This window comes from Lissotriton helveticus, chromosome 3_2 (genome assembly GCF_964261635.1).
Source record: "Lissotriton helveticus chromosome 3_2, aLisHel1.1, whole genome shotgun sequence".
Classification (NCBI taxonomy): domain Eukaryota; kingdom Metazoa; phylum Chordata; class Amphibia; order Caudata; family Salamandridae; genus Lissotriton; species Lissotriton helveticus.
Window position 1 is genome coordinate 43,435,533 of NC_136062.1, and position 19,346 is coordinate 43,454,878.

At 48.0% G+C, this 19,346-nt stretch overlaps 1 protein-coding gene across 4 annotated transcripts in view; it reads left to right on the forward strand.

Moving 5' to 3' along the window:
* Positions 1-19,346, forward strand: part of SECISBP2L (SECIS binding protein 2 like) — a 989,501-nt gene that overhangs the window by 107,970 nt on the left and 862,185 nt on the right. The gene's annotated exons all lie outside the window — the stretch shown is intronic.

Below are 19,346 nucleotides of genomic sequence, written 5' to 3' on the forward strand. Positions count from 1 at the left end.
GAATATGTTTGTTTCCTTTGAATACATTTACTAGTGAGAAAAAACATGCATCACAGCGCTCAAATGTCCCTTTGTTTATGTAATGACGTTTATTTTCTGCGATGCCATCTGGTTCAATAAGCACATTTTCCTTATCTGTGCTCTGCTTCACACTGCATGCGATATAATTTCGCGTAATGGCAGCATCCCCGTGTACCACTGTGTGATGTAATTTCTAGTGATTTTATGTGTTATTAGTGGTTTTAAAACTGAATATTGGTAAGTTGAAAAGCTTGGGTGCTGGCAGAGAAGCATAGAAGTGCACTCCCGATTTGTGGCTGTGACGCGCACACACACACCAGTTTTATTTAAACACTTTTTAATAGCGTTTCGTTTTTTATTGCAAAGTTTTTGCATTCATCCTTGTAAAGTTGGGTTTGTATCATTCAGTACTACATGGTGCAATCATAAGTTATAATCTTTCTTATTTATTGTATGAATCAAACCAGTTGATTACTCAAAAATGCTTTGTTGATTCGATCCCATTATTGTGATGACCTTGTCCGTTTGCATCACCGAATTACTAAAGCGTGACTGTTACTCCGAAGATGTTGTCTTGTATAGAATGTTGTGCTTGGCAATAAACTATTCACCGTTATGATTATGATTTCCGAGTTTCCGTTAACCTCAGCAAGAGAATCAGAAGCGAACTAAAAACGTTAACCTGTAAACTCAAGAAGCTGTTGGTGTAGCTAGTGTGGATTAACTATAATGAATAGTGTGATCAGGCAGGATGTGTTTTAGGCCCAGTTGTACTTGGTAGCATACTATGGTGGTGTCTCATAAACGTGGTAAGTACCTTTCCTCCCGTCTGTTGTCTGAGAGGCATGATTTGCATTGCTCCTGTTCTATGCCTCTAAAATGGCCATAAGAATTTCATCCGATTATCGTGGTGTTTATTTTTTTGTTTTGTTTTCTTTTCTTTAATGCCCTGGCTTCCTATATGTGCTCTGTTTCTATTGTAAACGGGGTGTGATCCTATTTAGGCACACGGGGGAGGGATCATTATTACAAACCCATATCAAATGATGGACTCCCACTGGCCATCAATGCATGTTCTTATTTAAATGCATACAAAAGGCCTTTTGTAGGTGTGTGTACATATATAGATTTATGGATTTTACACATAAACCATTTTTGGAAAACTGTAGGAGTAACATTCTAAATATGTATTTTTAATAGTGCTCTCTGTTTCTGCCCATTTCTGGATCCATTGTCACTTGTTTCAGGGAAGGGCCTATGGAAGATGTCCATGCTTTGGCTGATGGTGTTGTTGCTTATATTACTGCTAAATCAATACATCTGGATTCTGCTTTAGGGTGTTACCACGGTTCACACACAATCCGTCACCCAATCTTTGCTATAGCACATGCCTATCTGGTTGTTTTACCCAGGGACCATGTAGTATTAGGTACGTTTTCCAGAAGTGAGATAAGTTGGTGCCCACAATAAGTATATAATATCCCAGGGTAATCTCAAATTCTGGATTCACGTTGTTGATACAGAAAGTACAATACTATGTTATCGTCTTTTTTTTCTTTTTTATTGCGTGGAGTAGTCTCTGCAGCATGATCGGACCGCAGAGACTACTCCACGCATCCCAATCGGGTATGCCTCATGTATCGAGTTTTCATTGTTAGGACTTTAGACCTCACAATCAGAAACTGTCACAGTTTGCCCTGAAAAAGCCCTTGGCCCTTTGGGCGAAACACATGTTGGCTGTCTTTGTTTTCACTTGCATTTAAATATAGAAGAAAAAAAGACTATAACATAGTATTGTACTTCCTGTGCCAACAACATGAATCCAGAATTTGGGATATTATTATCCTGGGATTTTACATACTTATCGCGGGTACCAACCTATCTCACTTCTGGAAAAGATATATTATGCCGTCTTGTGGGGTTAAAGAAGCCCTATGGACGTTGGTTAACTCCCATGTATTTAAAGCGTGCTTTTTTTGTACAATTTGTGCTTGTAATTTTAGGATTCAGTTTTGTTGTATTCCTGTCACTTGTCTTCTTCTGACTGTGTTTTTAAAGAGATAAGGGTAGTTTTGTTCATATTCAGGATAGCTATTCAGTCTTCTCCCTGAACCCATCGTGTATAACAACAGCTGTTGTATTGTGTGTTGGTGGTTTTGCACTAATTCTGTTCCATGGTCTTCAGAACATTTCTTTCAGTGCTTTATGTGGTATAACTTGCTCTTTTGGGAGGCAATAGTTCTCTGTTAAGTTCTGGAAATTTTGAGACTGCTTCCTTCATAGCAGTACTCCAGTTTTTAACCTCTGTCCATGTGCATGGGTGTGTGGAATCTGCCTAGTGTAGGCATAACCCCCCCCCCCCCCCCAACGCTTAGACTAATCACAACATTGTGATACTCTTAGGGGAGACTGGGTGTGCTTCTGCCTCAGCCTCACCTCATCAACTCCATTGGCTCAAGGTGACAACTGCATTGTGTTTAAGCCCTTATGTTACATGTTCCGGGCCAAACATGGCTTGGCAACCCCCTACATACAAAGCCTGGATAAACCTAACATGCCCACTCGACAGCTGAGATCAGCTAGCATCTCTCTGTTCTCTGGTCCCAGAGTCCATCTTTCTTGTATGAGAGGCCGCTCGTTCACCTATCTCTGCCCCAAACTGTGGAATTCTCTTCCTTTGGAACTTAGACTAAGAGCGAGTGACACAACCTTTCGCAAGAAATTAAAGACCTTCCTTTCCAACAAAGTTTAATCTTTCTGTGCTTTCTATCTGCAACCTGTGGCTTGCGTTTTGTCCTGCTCAGCACCGGGAAACCCTGTTGGGTAGCTGCACGCTTTATAAATCTATAAATAAAATAAATAAGAAGGAACAGAAGAAGATGGCGCGCGGGGCAAACCAGCAGCAAGAGATGTCACATTTAAATTAATTTTTCTATCTTACCCCTTGTTCACATTTCAGTTTGATCCCGTAACATTTCGTAATGTAGATTACGAAATTTGCATGTCGTAGCTAGAGTTTTAATAATAGACCCATATTCCTCAATTGACTCATTCTGTTCTTGTTTTCTTCAAAGAATGTACGTGTAGTATTTGCGACACACACAGTGGGGGAATAATGTTCATCCAAATTGAAAGTGGCTCATCAAAATCACCAGCTCTTTCCACTTTTTGCATCTGATTGTAAATCCTGAGTCCTTCAGGGCCAAGACAGTGCATCAAGAGTCTTTGTCCTTTCTGGTGATAAAACACTACCATTATCGTCAAGTGTAGCAATGTAATTCAAAAAATATTCTTTCCATTCTGTCCATTTAATGAAAGGTTCTCCAGATACAGATAAGCAATTCCTTAAATATCTCAGTCAAGAATACTAAAGCATGTTGTACAATACTACACATTTAGTCTGAGGTTCAAATCCAAAGAGGATGGTTTTAAAACAAACATCAGACCTGAGGTTACCGATTCCTACCACCAATAAAGGCAGAAGTATAGTTTGATTCACCTTAACAGCACCTAAAGATTTAAAGCAAAGAAGTATAAGGAATCCGTTTTAAAGTCTCTAAGGAGAGTCGATGAGCATGGTCAAAAAGTGGAAATAAAGCAAAAATCAATTAGTTGGCAAAGAAGGATTCCAGGTCAACTGCATAAAATAGCAACATTAACAAAAGGGCAGTCCAAAATAAAAATGTAAAGGATGATAATAAAATCATAGGAAAAGAGTTCCGTTCTCTCCCAAAGGAAGAGATAAAAACGTCTGTGTTGCATCAAAGAGGAAAAAAGATATGGCGTTGCCCCTCCTTTGGCATTTGCTTCTTTTATAGTCCTTGTGACACATTAATGACGTGGTGTCACTGCACTAGTCAGTCCATTGTGTGATTAGTTTTACATATGTAATCATCAAGTGCATTCTTTCTTTAGTGCTTGATGTGAACGACTTGTCTTTCCGTGCCTCAAAGTTTGTCAGTGGTAAGAAATATACAATGTAACAGACTATGGCATAGAGAGAGAGTTGATTTTCCCACTGAGCCATCTCACAGTGAACTTTGAAAGAATGTCCTTTGTTTGTAAGAGGAAACCTGCACAAAATAAATAAAGCGGCATTTGTAGAAATATTAAATAATTATGCTTGCTAAGAGAATAATTGCATCTTAAGAAAGAACATGTTTAAAGCTTAAAATTCATACATCCGCTTTAAATGAAATGACCTTAGTTGGAATCAAATATAAGGTATCAAATTATTTTATAAGAGAAATAATTAAAAGTTGCACCAATGTATTATTTCACAAAACGTTAGCTAGGGCCAACAGCCACAATTTTCAGCATCCATACATGTAAATTACTCTTAAACCATTTTACAAAAATCGTTCCCTAATTTTCATAATCATTAGGGTCTCTACAATCACATCTGTAAGTTTCAACTTCCTAACTACTTTTATCGCATAATTGCACCACTATCTATATATAATGCATTCGCAACGAAAGGCAATAGAACTGTTAGGCCTCATCATTAGATTCATTAGTTTTCATCAGCACATGAATAGTAAAACATTATTTCATGAGTAATCTTGTTATGAAAATCCATATATAAGCGTTATAAATATTTAGCAATGTAGTATCTCATTTTCTAACTCTTTCAAGCATTTCGTTAATTTTTGTGCAATGTGCACATTTCGGTTTTAGTCTCTAAATCAGTAAAAGTGCCATGTAAAGTGCTTTTGAAATATTTGCGATAAGATCATACAGGTTAGACCTTAGTGACAAAAATAGTGTGATTTTGAGAGCTCCTGGAATGAAATTGCAGATTAAGGAGCTGATTTTTTAAAAAAAAATCTGTTTATTAGTTTCCACCACAATCAACTTACATAATGATCAAATATATAATTACATGCTCTTTCGATAGTGCTCAGGCAGTGATAAATCAGAATCCATGTGATAACACAATCGGCATATTAGGTAAGGATGAGTAACGTCCAATCGTTGGGTAATAACTAAGTAGGCCCAATATTCTCATGTTATCACCAGAATACACAACTGCATTGTAAATATGCATGTGCTGCAGAGCCATATAATAATAAGTAAAACTATCCCACCCTCCCACATCCCACCCTCAACCCACCCACTCTCACCGGCGTGTCAGTCTCAACAGCATAACATATCGCAATAACACATTGGAACAGCACTAGTTAAACAGGGCTCCATTTATATGTCAGTGCACAAAAACATGACTATAGTAGGGGGGAACACACTCCCATACTCCTAGTTCTGTCTATTGACTCACTCATTTACGAGGCTTCATTTCCTACATGTTCGCTTGCCTCCGAACCAGAGTCCGCATCTGCAGTCTTAACGTCTGTGACCAGGTCTTCTCGCGCTGCTTCCAGCGCCCTATCATTGTGGGATCTCTGGGCCTGCTGCAGGCTAACTATGCTCTCACTCCCCGCCCACGTAAGCAATGCAGCCTTCCATCTGGCGAGCCTAGGCCCCCCGGCAGCCCTCCAGTGGGTCGTGATCTCCCTTTGGGCCAGCAACAATCCCAGATCCAGAAATTTACTACTAGTTATTTTTGTCTTGCTAGTGTGGGGGAACCAATGTAGTAGGCAGGTACCTTTGTCTGGAGTAATCTGCCGCTCTGTAATATCACATAGTAGTGCCACTACATCCTCCCAGTATGTACCTAATTGTGGACAATCCCATAGCATATGCAACAGGCCCGCATCCACTAACGTACAGCGGGGGCACTGTGCTGTATCTACATGAAAATATTGATTTATCTTCGCCGGGGTGAAATATGCCCTGTGCAGTATGAAGAAATGAACTAGTTGGAATCTGGCATTTCTAGTGCTCTTCCATGCCCTCTTAACTATCTGTGACCATGCTGAGTCCGGTATGTCTTTATCAATATCTGTCATCCATTGATAATGTATCTTCCACAGCGGCGATAATCCCTCCCTAAGCATGCGTTGATATAAGCAGGTGACGACTTTATAGGTGCCCGCTGCCATTACCACATATTGGCATGCCAAGCTCACCAGTGGTTCCGACAGGCCTCCTCCCCAGTGCTTTTGAATGGCAGCCACCAGGGCGGTGTGAATTAAATAGTGACCCCGTGGGAGCCCGAATCTCTCCTGCAGTTCACTATAGGGTAATAAAGCGCCATCCTCGTATAGGTCTCCTACTACCTGTAGTCCAAGCGACTCCCATTCCGCCAGTGCCGACCAGTCCCCACCATGCGGAAGGGCGGTACACATACCCAAGGGTATCTCCAGGGCGTTAGGGCGCTGTATCCCAACTCTACAATGGTATTGTCTCCAGCAAAGTCGCAGAGTGCGTTCCTCAATGGATAGTAAGTCCATATATAGTTTTTGCTGGAGTACAACAAACGACAGCACGTGTCGAGGTATTTCCGGTTCAATATCTCGCTCAGGACCTCTGAATTCCAGCACCACCGCCTGGGTGAGCCCCTGAAACTGTGCCGCCAAGTAATACAACTCGAAATCGGGTACTGCAAGTCCCCCTTCATCTCTCGGGCGTTCTAGTGTATCTAGCGCTACCCACCGTCTCCCGTTCCCCCAGATAAATCCACCAACCATAGCTCAGAGTTGCCGAAAATAAGCTGCAGGTATCCACACTGGTAAGGTTCGGAAATAAAAAAGCAAACGGGGCAGTGCCACCATTTCAAAAGGGCCGCGCGACCCGCCACTGATAGTAATAAAACATTGTAATTCTGAAGCTTATAAAGCGCATGGTTACACTTACCAGTGTCCCCCCGCGCTGAATAAACCGCTGAGGAACCCGTCCTGGCCTGTTCCTGTGAGGCGCCCAACTCCTGGGCCACTCCCCTGGTGAAGCCAGGCATCCTTAGCGATTAGGGACGGTGTGGAGACTAAGCAAGCTATTGCCCAGAGTTGCAGCGTGGGACCCCGTGATTAGAGTAGGCACCGTGCCGAGAATTATCGGGTCCGCAAACATTTGAGCTCAAGACCCTGCCGTGACGGGAATTGAACCCTGGTCCCGGGCCAGACCTCTGCATCAGGGTCTGCCGCTCTAATCAGTGAGCCACAACTGCATGCTACTTTTAAGACCTAGCATTGCCCTGCCAATGTTACCATCCAGTATGTCTTCCTGGGCATGATAGATATGCGTCCCCAGGTAGGGAAGACAGCGGGGTTCCCACTTGATGTCCTGCGCGGGAGCAGGCGAGTCGCATGTCGGATCAACCGGAAAAGCGCAAGTCTCTGCCCAGTTTACTCTGAGTCCTGAAATTTCCCCGTACCTATGAAGCAACGCACATGCTCCCTCCAGGGCAGCCCCTGCGTCCCTTAAAAACATCAAGAGATCATCTGCGTATAACGAGATAAAGTGCATGTTACCACGGAGTCCCAGGTCCTGGTATGCTCCCCCTCAATCTGGCACGAACAGCCAATGGCCCTATGGCCAGGGCAAATAACAGCGGGGATAGCGGGCATCCCTGCCGAGTACCACACCCCACTGGATACTAGGAAGAGATGACCGCTTCGACCTTCACCCTGGCGTTCGCCGAAGAATATAATATTTCCGTCCAGCGCTCATCACCCCCCCCCCCCCCCCCCCCCCCCCCCGAGTCCAAAAACAAGTAAGGCCACTCCAAACTATCGAATGCTTTTGCAATATCCACGGAGAGGATTACTGCCAGTTTGTCCTCACCCTGAACTCGTAGCAAGCGGCGTACATTACCTGCAGTATTACGGGTAGGGATATAACCAGCCTGATCAGGATGAATCAAACGCACCATATGCAGGAGGAGTCGAGTGGCCAGAATATGGCTCAAGATTTTGTAATCTGTGGTGAGCATGGACAGGGGGCGATATGCAGAGGGTTCAGCAGGGGCCTTACCTGATTTAAGTATAGGGATGATGACCGCCTCCCAGCGGAGGGCGGCAAAACTCCCAGCTCCCTGGCCTCACGAAAGACCAACAGTAGTCTAGGGGCAAGGATATCTATATAGGTAGAGTAAAACTCGATGGGGAAGCCGTCGATTCCCGAAGTCTTGTTACGCGCCATCTGTTTGATAGCGCACCTAATTTCGGACAGCGTGATGTCTTGGCCAAGGGAGTCAGCCTGTTCTGCATCTACGATGGGTAGTTCTAAATCTCCCAGAAATTCTCGCATGTCGGTTTCACTGGCCTGCAGACGACTATCGTACAATTCTGCATAATAGTTACAAAATCGGGCATTTATCTGATGCTGAGTGTATTCCATATGCCCCGTCTGGGAGGCCAGCGCCAGAATTGGAGTGCTTCTAGGGAGGGGGTTAGCTAGCCACACCAGCAAAGTACCCACCTTGTCCCTCTCAGCATGGGCTCGGGCCATGTAAGCCCTATGGTCAAAGCACCTCAAGCGTTCAACCACTGCAGCCGCGGCCTCTTTAGAACTCAAAACCAGTTCACGCGCCTCTAAGTTAGTTGAATAGGTTCGCTCCGCTTCCCTAAGCTTTCTCTCCGCTAAGTCAATTTCTTGTAACAACATCTTCCGAACTCCCACCCATTTAGTAATACACAAGCCCCGGATCACCACTTTAAAGGCGTCCCACTCAATTTCAGTCGACATGGCTGTTCCCTCATTATCACTAAAATATCTTTCTATTCCAGTCTCTAACTCAGCACGGAAGACCGGGTCATCTAACCTCTCCGGACGTAGTCGCCAGGACGGTACGGCTGGGCGCTCCATGGCCCAGCAAAAGCTCACCAACAGCGGGTTATGATCTGAGATGGTGCGCGATAAGTATTCACTATGAGCTACCATAGTAGCGAGTCCAGCGCTACATAGGAGCGCATCGTGTCTTACATGTAAATCATGCAAGGCCGAGAAGTATGAATAATCCCGTTCTCCAGGGTGTTGTGCGCGCCACACATCTGAGTCCCCAACTATCCTGCCACTGGCATTTGACCTTTGATAACTTATGTATTGGGGCATCAGGCAATGGAGGATGAGATCTATCCATGGTCGCGTCTGCTATGGAGTTAAAGTCCCCTCCTAACAGTACCGGGTTCGTTAAGTAGCCGTCCAGGGTTTCAGAGATTCGAGGAAAGAAAGTCGCCTGTTCCACATTAGGGGCGTAGATCCCGCAAAGGGTCACATTCCCGCCCGTGAAGGCGTCCTGCAACCACCACATACCGGCCCTCAGGGTCTACTAATTGGTCAGTCAACTGGAAGGGGACTCCCGCCCGGACCCAGATCAATACCCCTCTCGCAAAGGCCGAATAAGTAGTATAATAAAGCTGCCCTCTCCACCTACGCTGCAATGCTAATCCTTCAGTCTTAGTTAGATGTGTTTCCTGTAGGAACACTATCTGTGCGCCTCTGCATACCAGATAGGAATGAACCTTGTATCGCCGTTACATAGAGTGTAACCCCCGCACATTCCAAGTCATACATTTTACATCAGGTAACGGACCCATAATCTAATTGTAAGAGCATAGTAAGGCGCCGATCCCTCCAAGACATGCCGGAGAGTACCATTCCCCAACCAAGCCTCCCAACATCCCCAACAGCCCCATTCCCACTCCTAGCATTACCCCCCCCCCCAGAAGAGGCACTAACATAGTGGATCCTATCCAAACTGACCCCAACAAATGCCCTCAAGATAGTATCAAAGGCGTGCTAACTGAGAACCATCCGGTGGGGGTGGGGTAGAGCTAAACAGAGCAACAACAGCCAGCCAATGCTTCCAACACCTACCCCCAATAAGGTCCGGACCCCCAGCCATGAGGGTGATAGCGCCCCCCAACCGATAAAGGAAAGCATTGCAACGATCAGGTGTTCTCCCCGGCCACCAAGCGTCCCGGAATCCCAATCGTTAGCAGCTCAGTGTACAGCTAGCCTCGAGCTGCCCAGCAGCCGCGCCCTCAGGTGAAGTCACAGAGTCTACCTTACTTGTCATGGAGCGTCCACCATGTCATCTGCCGTACCCGGTGTCACCTGAGGGAGAATCTGGCTGCCAGACTCAGACAGCTCGGCTTCTGTATCCTCAGCTTCTTTCTCCGAGCCCGAGGACGCCACCGGTGTGGACGGCTCAGCCCCAGCAATATCCACAACAGCTTGTAGTGCCGCCAACCGTTCTGCTTCCATCTGAGACAGAGAACGGCCACCAGGGACCGATCGTTGGTTCTTAGCTCGGCGAGGCCGACTAATCCGCTCCTGCGTTTTCGGACATCGCAAGGTAGGGTAGGCCGCTCCCTTGCCAGCTCGGTAGTCCTCCAGCCATGCCCAGGCCTCCCCAGGGCTATTGCTAAAGTGCGTTTTACAATCCAGTGCGATCTGCAATCGGGCAGGGAACATCAAAGAATATTGTATGCCTTCGTCTCTGAGCGCATGTTTGACCGCCAAAAAGGATGTCCTGGCCCTTTGTACTTCAAGTGTATAATCTTGGAATAGTGTGACATTGCTTTTGTCCACCGTGTAGGGGCCCGAGGTCCTGGCCTTATGAAGGAGCAAATCTCTTTCTCTATAGTGATGGAGACGTGCCACCACCGGCCGAGGTGGGTGTCCAGGATCCGGTGGGCCCTTTCCAGCGTATAAAACTGCGATAGACCTTCTGGTATGACCACGTCCCAGAACCAGCGCTCAAAGTAGGCCACCATATCAGACCCCTTGATGCGTTCTGGCAGGCCCACTACGCGAACGTTGTTCCTTCTATTGCGGCCTTCCGCATCATCCACTCGCTTCTCCAGGGTCCGCAGTCGGGATAGAACTACACCCATTTGGGAATCCAGTTTACGCTGCCCAGGCCCTATTTCATCCAGATTGACCTCCGTCTGCCGCCCCCCTGTCGGACAATTTGGCATGATCAGCTTTCAAGAGTCCTAAAACGGTCGCCACCTGCGCTATATCCTGTTGTAGGGCCGCTCTAGTGTCCGTTATGGCTTGCAGGATTTGCTCCACCTGGTATTGCGGGAGTAATCCAGAAGGAGCAGCCGCCGGGTCTCGCGGTCCCCGCTCTGTCTCCGGTGCCACGGTATTCAAGGAGTCGCCCCCCTGCTTCCCCTGGGGTTTCCCCATGGTCCAGCTCCGCAGGCACACCACAGCTCAGGAGGGAGGGGCCCCCAGGCACGTCCGAGGTGGCTCTCCGCTTCACGCCTCACAGTGGGGACAATAAATGAATGGGCGCAGCAATGATGTGCAAGCACTGCAAAACAGCAGGGGCAAAGATCGGGCACCGCCAGCACCACAGCGCTGCAGAGGCGAGGCCCTCATTAATCAAGAATTCCAGGAGTCGCATTCACTGAGAAGGGCTCTGTTAATGATAGGTGGCCAGGCAGCAGTTCTCCAAGGAGGTAGTCCTTCAAGCTGTCATCCTGTTATGGCCAAACCGCCTCGTCCCCATGCGACACCGTCCAGCTTCAATCAATGCACTTGCAAGAAAGTCAATGTGCTTCAGGAGAGGGGCGCCCAACTGAAGTGACAAATGGGTATTTCAAAATAGAGTCCCGTACTTCACCTCCCAGCTCAGGCCCCTTCGCCGCTCAGCTGCCCATAAGCGTTCCAGGAGGGGCAGTGGGCGCCTCTGCCAGCCGAACCACGCCGGGAGGCCAGAGCCGGCAGCCCGCCAGCCGCTCATCGCGAGCCCCTGCAGTGTTCTCTGCTTTGTCGCCCAGGGAAGGGCTTGGGGGGGGCTAAGGACACGGTGAGCAGCGCCACTCCCGCTCAGCCCCCCCCCCTCTGCTGCTCACCGCAGGCCAAAAGTCCAGGGCTCCAGCGGCAGCCGGCAGAATCACTCGGGGCAGCTGCCGGTCCCGCGCCGCCCCTCTGCCGAAGGGTCGTTGCAGGGCGTCCGGCTGGTATCACCCCCACAAGTCTCCCGGCAGCGCCCAGCCCGGCGCACCACCACAGCTCCCTCGCTCAGTCTGGCTCACCGGGGGTTCACACGCTGCACTTGGAGCCAGTAGTCCCTCCGTCTCCCCCTCCAGTCTACCAAGCGGGCCTTCCTCACAATCAACGACACTGTGCCGAAATACTACGTCGCCATCGCCGCCATTTTGATCAGCGGCCAGGTCCGGACTCTGGATCTACTCTGGGACTCCAGGGCACTCAGGAGGCACCTTCCTTCACAGCGCGTGCAGGGGCAGCCCTTGTTATCCCACCGCTCAAACAGGAGAAGGTTTGGGGACCTGGGCAGCCCCCAAAACAGGATAAACAGTTGGTTTGGAGCTACAGGCTCGCACCTCTTCCTCCATCGGCTCCGAAGCCACGCCCCGCAGATTAAGGAGCTGATGACATTGATCAAGAAATGAAGTGAGAGAGAGAGAGAAATGGGAAGGTAGATGGTCGAAAAATAAATAAAGAGTTTGGGGGCAATCATTGCCTGATGCCCTAGAGGAATGTAGAATACAGGAATTCTGTCCTATCACATTATACATGGAACCATATATTACTAAATATCCACAATACGACAGTGTGACCTAGTCTTGGGCAGTGTGGATTCTGATTTAATTAAAAAGGTGCATGTCTTTGTCCAATTTTCTTGCAGTATATACATTCTACTGAATAATTCCAGTTTCTTAGTAATTAGAGCAGTTTCTGTTTTTCCATGTCATAAGAATACCAATAAGTTGACAGCATGGAGTACAACTATATGGTTGCCATCATTTAGTGGTATGTACACTCTGTCTTCTACTGCCCCATTTTCCCATCCAGTGGTTCCAGTGCAAGAGCGACTATTAAGGGGGACAATGGGAATCTTTCACAGGTGCTCCTGCTTATCTTCCTAACTGTTGCTTTCCCTGTCTGTATTCTAGCTGTGGGATTAGATAATAGCATGTGGTCCCAGTCCTGTTTTGCAGTGTTGCTAAAAGGTATTTCCAGTTTATCATATTGAATGCTTTCTTTGGCCAACAGAAAGCACAGTTCGGCAATGCATTCTCTTTTGGATTTTTGCGCGTACCTTATGCTGTTCTAAGCTGTGTTGCTGCCTGGAGATCAGTCTGTTCTGGCCCAAAGGTCCCTATCTGATGTTATTAATTTTCTGTGATGTCATCTGGTTCAAAAACACATTTGTTATGTTTGATCCGATTTACATGGCTTTTGGTGGACCCTATATTTTTGTCAGATTTAGAACTTTCTTCAATTCAGCCCAGCTAACCAGTAGGAACGTGCCCCATACTCCCCCCTTTAAACATGGCGAATTGGCTTACCCTTAATTGGCATATTTAACTTACCTATAAGTCACTAGTATGAGGTACAATTTGTATCCAGGGCCTGTAAATTAAATGTCATTGTTGGACTGGAGCAACTATTGTGCTGTGCACTACAAATGTAGTGCCAGCATGGTTTCATGACATGTTGAAGCCTGACTGTGATTTAACCCTATCAAAATAAACCTTTTTGACAGGCCAATACCTTCCTTTTACATATTAATTAGTCATCCCTTGCAGCCCACAAGAAGGGGTGCCTGGTATTTAAAAGGAGGGCATAAAGAAATATGTTAACTTGGCCTAACAGTGATTATCACGCAAAAGCTATTTGCTCTATGGCAGGCCTAGCTTAGTCAATTCAATTCAATTCAGAATACTTTATTCGGCATAAAACACAATACCATAAAAGTACAGATAAAAACATCACAATATAAAAAAGCTGAGCAAAAATGCATGTGCAATCCGTTCACAGGTGAAGCCACTTCTCATATGTCATTCATCTTAGGCCTGGGTTAGATGGATCAAAGTAAGTTTTTAGAGGGGTAACATATAAAATCAACAACATAAAATGCACGAATAATTAATCCCTTCATGCTTAAAATTGCCCTCCCCCATCCAATTCATTGATAAGACGTTTAACAAACAGATGCTGCAACCATATTTATTCCCCCCTCGCCTCTTATCCGAGTCTCACGGCAGACCTTAAAAAGTTTACAGTACAGAAAAGTGTTAAAACCTCTGTGGACAATTTAAAAAACTATAGGGCCACCTTTGCCTGTTTAAAACTAGCATTCTTTAAAATAAGTTTTAAAAATAGATTCCTTGGGCGCGAATAGTAGGGACATAAAAAGACAAAATGAAGGGTGTCCTGCGGAGACCGATGGTCGCAGCCGCACGGGCCCTTAAACTCTATAGATGTAGTGTAACCTGCCGGAACCGCTAAAATATGATGTAATAAATTTAGCCTGAAGCGTGTCATTATGAGTCTGTCTTGGGCATTGTGAAAATAAGACAAATAAGGCTCAATGCCCATACAGGATTTGGTCAGAAGGTGTGCTCTCAAAGACGGTTTAGTCAGCTTCCTATCTTCCATGAGGGATAAAACATGCTTCTGGAATTCAGCCTTAACATGCGCCTTGTCCCGGGGTAACGATTTTGTAGGATAATTTAAAAAATCTGCACATCCCTTGCCTGTTAGGGTCTCCCTCACATACTTGAGCCATGGAATGTTCCGGCTCGGTCACGGGCAATACAATCTATTATGATCTGCTTGCTCAATAAGGCCTCAGGGTTTGTCCACATTTTGATCCAATATGTTAGGGGTTTGAGTTCCAACCTGTCTCTGACATAGCTAACACCGAATTCTTCATCGATAATATGGGATGGTGTACTCTGAGGCACTTTTAGCAACCGCCGTAGATATTTGTTCTCTTCGATTTGAAGATGTTGTGAATCAATGAAACCCCCAGAACTCACTTCCGTAAAGAGTTTTGGCACAGCACATAGAGCTATACAATCTCAAGCTATACAATCTCAAGACCAACGAAGCAGCCGTTGTGCAAAATTCATAATTGCCCCGGAGCAGCTAGGTAATGTGCGGCATTTCTCTTCTAACAGGGCTTTGAAACTGAGGCTAGTGTCAAATAGTATCCCCAGATATGAAAACAAGTGCACCTTTTCCAAACGGTGAGAGCCAATCCTATAGTCATATTTCCTTTTCGGTGTTTTCCCCACTTCCATAATATATGATTTTGAAAGATTGGGGGACAGATCTAAACTCTCCATAAAGCGGACAAAACCGTCTATCAGATCCTGAAGCCCTTTCAAAGTACGCGCAAGAAGCACCGCGTCGTCCGCGTAAAGCAGAACGGGGATCCCTCTTGATCCTATCCTTGGAGAGTCCACCCTTAGAGCACGAGCACCTGATCCAGGCCATTTATATGCAAAGTGAATAAGAAAGGGGCCAGGATGCAGCCCTGTCTCACCCCTTGAGCATGGAAAAGGATCGGTGGTGCTCCCCTCCTGATTGTATCTAACTTGACAAAAGTATTCCGGTGCAAAATCCCCAATCCCAGATCCACACCAAGAGCCCCCATGACTTCCCACAATTTCCTATGATTCACCCGGTCAAATGCTGCCGTCAAGTCCATAAAAGCCAGGTACACAGTTTCGTGGCTGGCAATAGTGTACTTGGCTACCAATAGATATAAATTAAGTCATTGATCGGTGGTTGACCGTCCTGGCCTAAATACATACTGAGTGTCAGTGATTATATGGTGTTCATCCGCCCAGTCCACTAACCGGCTAAGGATAACCGTACCTAATACTTTCACTGTCACATCAATAAGGGAAATAGGCCGGTAACATAATGGGCTGTCCTTATTTCCCTTATTTCCCTTTTTAAAAATGGGAACAATTGTAGCTGTGGACCAGGATGCTGGCATACCTGATTCCACTGCTGCATTAATAACTCTGGTCAATATGGGCACCCAAAGTTCTACCTGACTCAAGAAAAGGTCTGGGGGAATCCCATCGGGACCCGGGGCCTTATTCCGTGTCAGAATCTCAATGCCCACCTTTGTCACCCAGGGAGACAATCTCGCCCCCCCTCCTCTACTTCTGGCGGATCATGGCTCCTGCAGTGATTGTAGAGGCCGTGGAAGTGCTCATACCATCACTCTGGCAGGATATGGTTTGCTACCTTTGGTTTTGGTTTTTTTGCGTCTTGGAAGCAAGGGTCATTTATGACTTTCCAAAAAGCAGTCTAGTTCTTCAATTCAACCGCTTCCCTCAAGTTCTCCCACGGATGCTGTTGCAAGGTAGTTTTGCGTCGATTTACTTCCTGTTTATAGAGGGCCCTACATGTGGTCACCCTTGTCTTGTCTTTTGGGACAGCTTTTAGAGTTGATTCCAGCTCCCTCAGGGCAATGGAGCATTGATGATCAAACCACCTTTGAAGATCCGTTCCATTTTTGTGCGTTTTACTCCTGAGTAGGCCATCAATATGTTGGGCAACGCCCTCGAAGGCTTTGACCAATTCTGCCCCCTCCACTGTTAAGTTTAAGCACTTCTGGGGGGGCGTGGCTTGAGGCGTCAAGATGGCGGTCTCACTCCGTCATCCGCCTTTCATCCGCCCGCTTACAGCTACCACCGGATCTCCATTTCCACCTGCAGCGCATCCCCATCCCGTTGCCTCCGCCGCTCCCCTCTCCCCCTGAGGCCTTGTACGCTCAAAATGGCGGCCTCCTTGCCGTCCCGGGGCCTGAAGTCTCTGCCCAGACGGTCCGGTGCTTTCCTGGTCCTGCTGCCTGAGACTCACCTGGCGGTGGTAGACTGGATCGGCGACCAGCTGGCTTGCCTCGGAGCCCGGGGCAGCTGTGGAGAGCACACCCCCTTGGCCTGCGGGTCCGGGGGACGGCGAGTGGCGGTCCCTGGGGACGGTGGAGGCGCCCTGGAGCATGGAGAGGTGCGTCTGATCTCCCGAGGCAGTGGCGCCCACGCGAAGCTGTCGGACCGGCTCCCAGGGCTACATGAAGTGCAGGCACGGTCCCGGGCTACGCTGCTGCTGACGGTGAGGCGGCGAAGGACTGCCGGATCGGACTGCACAGAGAGGGGCCCACGGGCGAGGTTGTGGTGAGTGGGAGCAGAGCTGATGCGGTGCGGCGGGACAGCTCTGGTATGGACTGACTGCAGGCCTTTGTCCGAGTCGCGGCTGGCCTGCTGCGCGAGGCCTCCCTGTGGAGTGGGCTGGGAGTAGGAGATCAGCTCCGTGCCGCCTTCCCCGGACCCTGCTCCGGACCACTGGGACCGTGCATGTGTGCTCCCCAGGGGTGGCCGAGAGGATTGAGGACAGTTGCGGTGCCCTGGCTGGTGGGCTGCCCCCTGGGGACGGGAGGCCACTGCGTGGATGCTACTGGACATACGCGCCTCCATCCTGGCCTGGGAGGGGCTGCGCCGTGGGTCACATTCCCTTCTTGTCTGCTACTGACTTTCGCGTCCTCTGCCAATTTGGGAGCGCGGTGTGGGGGCGCGGGGAACTGCTGGATTCATCTGGTGAGCGGGTCAGGCGGACCCTGGTCATCCTGTGGTCCCTGGGGGCAGGTACAGGGCTGTACGGACCTCTGCCCGGTTACAGGTGTTTCTGAGTGACCCATCCTCGAGTGCCATCGACCCCCCCGGCTGCCTGTGCTGGGCTCTGATTACTAGTGTGTGTGGTGGTGTATGTTGTGGTCCTGAGGCGAAAAGCCGGGACAGCGTGGAAACGACGAAAAAACTGCTTGTTGCCTGATTTTAAAACTGCACTTGTCCTAATTTGCACACTCGGGAAAGCCCGATTTTTAAATTGCACAGTAGCTAAAACTCTATTACAATTTTTTGGACTTACCCTGACAAGTCGGGCCGCCGCTGACTCAGAGCGGTTCCTGGGCCCCCTCGAGATTCATCAGAGCCTTCGGCTCCCTTACCACAAACCTACTTCCGGGGCCGCCATCTTAGGTGAGGCACCCGATCCCCTTGCTAGGCCCCGCCCACCCCGAGGCGCTCCCACTACTTAATGACTCCCCTATCCAGGAGGCGCAGCGGCGGCGCCGAAGGCGCGCCAAAGGCAAGCCCGTCTGCGCCCGTCCGCGACAGGCCGGGACCAGGGGCCACAACCGCTGGTCAAAATCCACCAAGACATTATTCCTCCTACACGCTACATCAACTGCGTGGTCACACCGATGATCGCTGCCTCATGTCCTGGAACCCAACTTCACAACTCTTCGACTGTCCGCATTGTATGTTCCTCAGTCACCCCCCCTCACACCCCCCCTCGTTTCGTATGTTTCTGCTTAATTGCAGATCCCTACCCAAACATGCCACTGAATTATCCCTGCTGATCTCGGACAAAGAGCCGGATGCCATATTCCTTACGGAAACATGGCTCAACTCTGATTCTGACCCCGATGTCATTCAAGCCCTCCCCATTGATTACCTAATACACTGAGTCGATCGACCAGTAGGGAAAGGAGGCGGCATAGCCATTATCTATAAAAACCGCTATACCTGCCGCTCCTTCCCCTCGAATCTTCCCAGCTGCGAACATCTCACCTTCTCGCTGGACTTCTCCCCCACCTGCAAGGTCTCAGGAACCCTTATTTATCGACCACCTGGTACCCCGACCAATTTTATAAATCAGCTTGCCCCACAGATAGCCAATGGTGTATGCTCCTCACCTAACTATACCCTACTAGGTGACCTAAACGTACATCTGGACGACTCTTTAAACCAAGCTGCCACTGATCTCCGCAATAACTTACTGGCACTGGACCTCTCCCAGCTAGTCCAAGAACCCACCCACGAAAAAGGTCACCTTCTGGACCCTATCTTTAGCAACTGTATGCATCTCACAGTTAGCCCTCCCATCACTCTCCCTTGGTCAGACCACTCGTTGATCCCATTCACTTGGGCACCAGTAGGATCCCGCCCCTCACCTCCCTCCGCACCTAGCAGAGGCCGCAAGTGGTCCCAACTCAACACAAATCAGTGGACCTCCACACTGGAATCCTCCGTTCCACGGAATAACTCAGATCCAATTGTCAGCAACGACAACTTTAATAACTGGATCACAACCTCCCTTGACCTTATCATCCCTCTTAAGGACCTTCCTTCCAAACATAGACCAAATAATGCCCCTTGGTTCTCACAGGACCTACGCACTCTCAAGAGAATGTGCAAAAGATTGGAAAGGAAATGGCGCCTGGATAACTCCCACAGCAGTAAAATCGAATATTGTGCGTCTATAAAATCCTATAAAACCAGTATAAAAAAAGCTCAAGCCATTTACTTCGAAAATAAGATCAATGAAGCAGCATCCAAGCCCAAGGAGATCTACCAGATTGCTAAAAACCTACTCAAACTCCCAGATAAACCACCAGACCCTCTGACCGCCCAAACCCGCTGCAATGAACAGGCTGACTATTTCTATAACAAAATAGCCACAATCTATTCCTCCTTCCCCCCTCCTCCTCACCCCCTCCCAGATCTGCAGTATATCAGGCCCTCCCCCCCGCCCTTCTTGAAACCTTTCCACCTTTGGAGCATGCCAGCCTTGAATCCATAATACTTCAAGTAAAATCCGGATCCCCCAGCGACCCAGCCCCAGCCCGCTTCTTAAAAACT